The sequence below is a fragment of the Phyllobates terribilis genome, unplaced genomic scaffold (genome assembly GCF_046119375.1).
Source record: "Phyllobates terribilis strain yellow unplaced genomic scaffold, ASM4611937v1 Scaffold_4__5_contigs__length_816908805, whole genome shotgun sequence".
NCBI lineage: Eukaryota > Metazoa > Chordata > Amphibia > Anura > Dendrobatidae > Phyllobates > Phyllobates terribilis.
This window is the reverse complement of record NW_027362764.1, coordinates 90,101,538-90,107,537: the sequence shown is the minus strand read 5'-3', so window position 1 is coordinate 90,107,537 and position 6,000 is coordinate 90,101,538. Positions and strand designations below refer to the sequence as shown.

General features: G+C 42.6%; 1 protein-coding gene across 2 annotated transcripts in view; it reads left to right on the top strand.

The window, feature by feature from the left end:
• The first annotated feature begins 1,134 nt into the window (after nt 1-1,134).
• ITGB1 (integrin subunit beta 1) overlaps nt 1,135-6,000 on the top strand; it is a 35,798-nt gene continuing 30,932 nt past the window's right edge. For both annotated transcript variants that reach the window (XM_073677631.1, XM_073677630.1), the window contains exon 1: nt 1,135-1,373. The gene's annotated coding sequence lies outside the window, so the exon portion shown is untranslated. The remainder of the gene's footprint in view (nt 1,374-6,000) is intronic.

Here is a 6,000-nt window from a genome sequence, read left to right as displayed (position 1 = left end):
TCCCCTACTCTGGAACTCTCTACCCCAACACATCAGACTCTCGTCGACCGTGGAAACCTTCAAAAGAAACCTGAAGACCCACCTCTTCCGACAAGTGTACAACCTGCAGTAACCCTCGCTCCACCATACCGCTTCACGACCAGCTCTACCCTCACCTACTGTATCCTCACCCATCCCTCGTAGATTGTGAGCCCTTGCGGGCAGGGTCCTCGCTCCTCCTGTACCAGTTGCTGTCACATTGTGTTCAAGATTATTGTAATTGTTATTGCTATGTATACCCCTTTTTCACATGTAAAGTGCCATGGAATAAATGGCGCTATAATAATAATAAATAATAATACTGTATAGAGAGCTGGGGGTTTCGCCAGCGGTTGCTTTCCTGAGGCAGCCTTGCTGTAGTTTTGCACAGGCGCTTCTCGTTCTATACCGTATAGACAGCTGGAGGTTTCGCCAGCAGTCTCTTTCCTGCGGCAGCCTTGCTGTTGTCTTTACTCTGGCAGTTTTCGCTCTATACTTTCAGTAGAGTCGGCGACTTCCCAGTGTAAACTGTGAAGAATAAACATGTTACGTCTTTTAACTGCTTGAGGATTTCCAAACCCTGAAAGGGTTAAGAGTCATAAGACAGAACACGTGCACAGCTGTGCCGTTTTCACATTGCTGTGCGTTACATTTATTTTACGTGTCGTTTTTTCTAAGCAAAATTTACCTGAAAAAAATCACAGTGTGCACAGACCTCAAGTACGCTAGCGAAACTCTCCCTGTTCATTTCTAGGACAAGTCGCACACGTCCTCCATATTGGTTCCTTTCTAAGCCTATCTATACTGAGCTGCAGGATTTCCATGAGAACAAGTGCTTCCCTTCACTGACAGCAACCAGAGATAGAGAAAACTGTGAGGGAACACAATAATACAATTCAGCATTGTTTTCGGGTTGTTTTATCCGAGTTGCAAACATTTTTCCCTCTGGAGCAGCAGAACAATCCAAACAGCACAGGATGCAGGGGGTTAATGCCCCGGACTGGAGGCGCTGTGCGCAGGACACACGTGACGTCACCTCCCTGCCCCCTCCAGACATCCCCCTACCTTCCTAGCTCCTCTACGCACCCACGTGTCCGGCAGAGTCCCCGCCCCCCGTGCTGACGTCACGGGCCTGGAATGCGCTTCCTGTGGCACGGCGCGCGGACTGGGCTGGGTGCGCGGACGTCACCGCGTAGAAGTCGGGAACCGTTAGCGGCGGCCGTATCCAGGCCAGTCACAGAGAGCAGCGCCAGGGAGAGCGGCCGCAGCAGCCTGCACCTCCCCAGACACCGGGGCCGAGAGCACAGCCCCGTCCGCACCTAAACCTGCCGGGCCGAGACTCCGCCACCACCAAGGTGAGACACCTGACGTCATGGTGGACTGCTAATGGGATGGGGGCACCGGACCTGTACAGTGTGTGTGTGTGTGTGTGTGTGTGTGTGTGTGTGTGTGTGTGTGTATATATATATATATATATATATATATATATATATATATATATATATATATATATATATATATTGTGTGTGTGTGTGTGTGTGGCGTGACACCACTGGTATATAGCCTTGTATACTTCTGATAGCTGTATACAGATCCTGGTAGTAATTGTACATAGTAGTACCTGTGTATACATTGGGTGTGTGTCTATACTGTATGGATGGAGAGCTCTAATATTACTCAGGTGTATATATATAATGCTCTTTATATAGTGGATTTATAGATATAATGTATCTGCAGTAAGGCTCCTGCATGATGTAGTAGGGTGTATATATACTTATAATTGTGTACATCTATATTTAGTGGATATAAATATATAGATCCCTAGGTTATGTACATTATACTCCTTGTGTGTGTATAGCACTGGATATAGATGTGTGATCATGTAAAGTATATACAATATTTACACCCTACAATCCGTGCAGGGATCCATATACACCCATGTATAAGCTGTGACCGCTATACACAGTTATACATAAAAGCATAACTGCTGTATACACCCTACAGTAGAGGATACAGCTGACATCTGTAGTAGATCCTTGTATATCTCCTACTGTAGGGTGTATATAGCTGTGACAGCTTGTCTGTATGTAGAGCCCTGTGGCGATTGCAGGGTGTATACATTGCTACTTATTTAGGGTTTATATGTCCGTACTACGTGTGTGTGTGTGTGTATATATACCCCTCTATTTAATGAATATACTGTAGCTATATATATATAGATGTGTTTGTGTATATGATGTGGTACATTAGTGCGTATAGATCCCTGCAGTGACTCTAAGAAGTATACATTAATACTATTGTATATGTATGTATATAATATACTGTATATGTAATTTGTGACTTGTAACGGTTAGGGTGATATTTTAGTCTGGCATTGAATGGGTTATCTGCTCTTGTCCTTTACACTATGTCTAGGGAGTTGCATATATAATGACACCCTGCCCATAAAGTGATACGCCCTAGTAGTTTAATGTCGGGGACATCCTCTACATTGCTGTGATCAGCCCCGGTTATACAGCTCTCCTGACTTGGCTGTGATGCAGGGGGCATTGTGTCCATGTGCAGACACATTTATAATCTGATCGTCCTTTCCACCCCCAGAGGCAGCAGGGAGTTTCCCTGTAGGAATGTGCAGTGGGAGGAGAGCACAGGACATCCTGGGAGTGGTAGTTTGCAGCGAGAGGGGGGGAAGTTACTTAGACCTTTTCTCTGTGCAGTGTTTATTTATAACACAAGACCACCACAAATACACACATGGCCTAAGACAGAAATACCAGTCCTGGTTTTGTCCCTGGGTCCCCTCGTTTTTCCGATCTTCTAGCTGGGTAGATTTGCTGGAGCATACATAGATGATTTGCACTGGATGTGGAGGAGTCTGCTGTGTATGTGGCGGACACAATGTAACAGCATGTACTAGATGTATAAATATTTACCATTTTGTCTAAATTTGTAGCTTCAAATGTCTGAAGCTCCTTTTGTATTCAGTTTTTATTATAATTTCTAACCTCTGGCTTTCCAGTTGGTGTCAAACTAAAAGTCTTGGCATAGCATGTGGCATGCTGAGAGTTGTAGTTTCACTGCAGCCTGAGAGATGACCACTGCAGGTTGCTTATATTGTTTCCTGTTTTTATGAAAAATTGCCATTTTGACGTGTGGTTATTATAATTCCATGTGTGTCCATGTAGACTTCCTGCTTTTAGTCATGTACTATTCGCTCCCTGATTGTTAATCCCAGATCAGTGGCCTCAGGAGCTGATGTGTCAGCACTTGTCTGGCTTTTTCTTTTTTTTTTTTTTCTTCCCCTCTAGGTACGTTTTTCTGGTTTTCTTTGTCTTCAAAGTTTGTGCAAGGATAGATGTGGCCAAGTCTAAGTAACTGGTTATAGTACTACAGTAATTTAGGCCTGAGTAGTCTCGAAAGATTGCAATTTGTTACCATCAGTTAGCCATTAAAAGGGATCAGCTACTGAGGACTCTCAAATCTCAATATTTTTCTACAGTAATTTACTAGCTTGTAGTGTTGTAGTGCAATATATGTGCTTTTTTAAAATATATTCAGTATGTATGCAAACACAAATGTAAACTTTGTGGATCAATCACAAATGCAATCCAATAACATTGCCACTCTGTAATAGTTTTAGAATACAAGTTATTGGTTCCGTAGTTAACAATTGTCAAGTCTGTAAATCATATTTCTGTAAACATCACACTCAAATGGCACAATTTGACGATTGGAGTAAATGCACACATTTGTGGTGGATTTGTGTTACGAAAATAAATAATAACAAGTGCCCAAATTTTAGAATCCACAACCGGCCTTTTTCCTTTCTGTAATGTCACAAACTTGCAATGTAAAGGGTGAAATTGTCGGCTCATCAATGGTGGAAGAATGTCTCCTGTGCCTGGGTGTATCTAGATACACTTTTTTCCCCCTTCATTACAGATAAACATGTATTTTGTGGATACTTTCAAAATTGATACACCAGTACTGATAAACCTGATTATTACAGGTTAACGCACAAACCACACTAAAAAAAATCACTGTCTCTAAAGCACAGAAGAGTCATCACCTACCTTCCAAAAAAGTGAATGTGCACAGATGTTAATGTATCATGAATAGTGATGAGAGTATGCTTCATTAACCCTTTCGGGGAGCACGCCCGGGTAATCGCCAAGTATTTTAGTGTGCTCGGAGTTTCATTCATTGTCGCCGCGTCTGCAAGTGTCAGGGCTGTTAAACAGCTAGGCATACTAAACGCCGAGTATGCTAAAATACTTGGCGAGTACCGGAGCGTGCACAACCGAAAAGGTTAATGAGGCATACTCTGTCATCACTAATCATAAAGTATCACATTTTATTAATTATTTTAATATTTACCATGATTAAAAAAAATCCAGATGCATGCATAGACCGATGACTGAACCACTCCCAACCAAGTCATGTTGTTTTTTTTTGTTTTTTTTTTATAATTATGAATAAAATTTAATACTTTTATGCTACATTAATGTCCCTGCACATATAGGGAATCTGTCACCCAGATGGGCGATATCAGACCTCTACTATGGGCATACAGGTGATAGAAAAGTAAATCTATAATTACCTGTATGGCCCATAGTAGAGGTCTGATTGCAGAGAAATCTGGTTTTATAAAGTCTGTTTTCCAGAGGGGGACGCCAAGCAAACCCCTCCTATCTGCTTACTATTCTCCTAAATCGCCGCCTCTGTGCTAAATTACCATACCCCCCCCCCCCCCCCTGCACGTCACAGGGCCCTGTGACTTGCCCAGCTCTGCCTCCCCTCCCACGCATCCACAGAGCGCCGCTCCCATGGAGCACGCTTTGTTTCCCTCCGGCCCTTTTGGCTGCGTACTGCCAGCGGAGCGGAAGTCTCAGTGACTCACCGTCGCTTGCGCAATATAAGGCTGCGATGTAGTACGCAGCCAAACGGGGCCGGAGGCATGCTTTGCAATCAGACCTCTACTATGGGCCATACAGGTTTGTATAGGTTTACTTTTCTATCACCTGTATGGCCATAGTAGAGGTCCAATATCACCCAGGGGGGTGACAGATTCCCTTTAAGTTTTCGAAACAAGACTATTTAATTTCCTTCATTAAGTTTTCTTTGTTTTCCATTAGCTTACTGAAACATTTATTCTCTTTAATGTATTGTGCATATTTACCAAAGGCTTGTTAGAAAATAATAATAAAAAAAAAATAGTTCAAGCATTTCTGACATTGATCATGAGTCAAGACCTTACACACTTGGGTTATGTGTACACGGCGTCTTTTCCAAGTGGATTCTGCTTGGAACCCACCTGAGAGAGCGCTCAGTAAAAGTTAAAAATAACGAACACATGGACAGCAATGTCATAACTATTTACTGTGCACATGTTCCAACTTTTTCAACTTTTTTAAAAGAGGAACTTTCACCATATTTTTCATGTTGAACTGGACACATGATGTACTAACTGCTGCAGAGCAAAATAAAACTTGTTAATTTTGTTTTTTTTCTCACATCCCCATTGCGGACATATTGGCAATCAATTTGGCACCTAATGAGTTAATTTTTGTTTAAAGGGACTATCGGAACTTTTTTTTGCTATTGGGCTAAGCAATTATCGGTAAGTTGCTAACTACTTGCCTATTCTGCCATGAGCTGATCTCTTCTGACTCAGACCACTCCTTGCGGTGATTTTCCTACTCTGTGACACTCCCAAAAAACAGAAGTTTCTTCGTCTCATTTCTGCTTTGTCGATTAAGTGTCACTGCCGATGTCATATTGATATACCGCTGGCTCCCTGCTACGTTATTCTGCGACTGTTGTCAATCAGTATGGTGTTGGCAGTGAGGGTGGAAGATAAGTAACTACTCTGTTAATGTGACAGCACAGGAAGTAGGAGAGATTGTTGCATGGCAGTACCTGCAGGTAGTTGGCTACTTGCACAGTCCTTAGCCCCATAGGAAAAAAATGAAGTCCCAGATA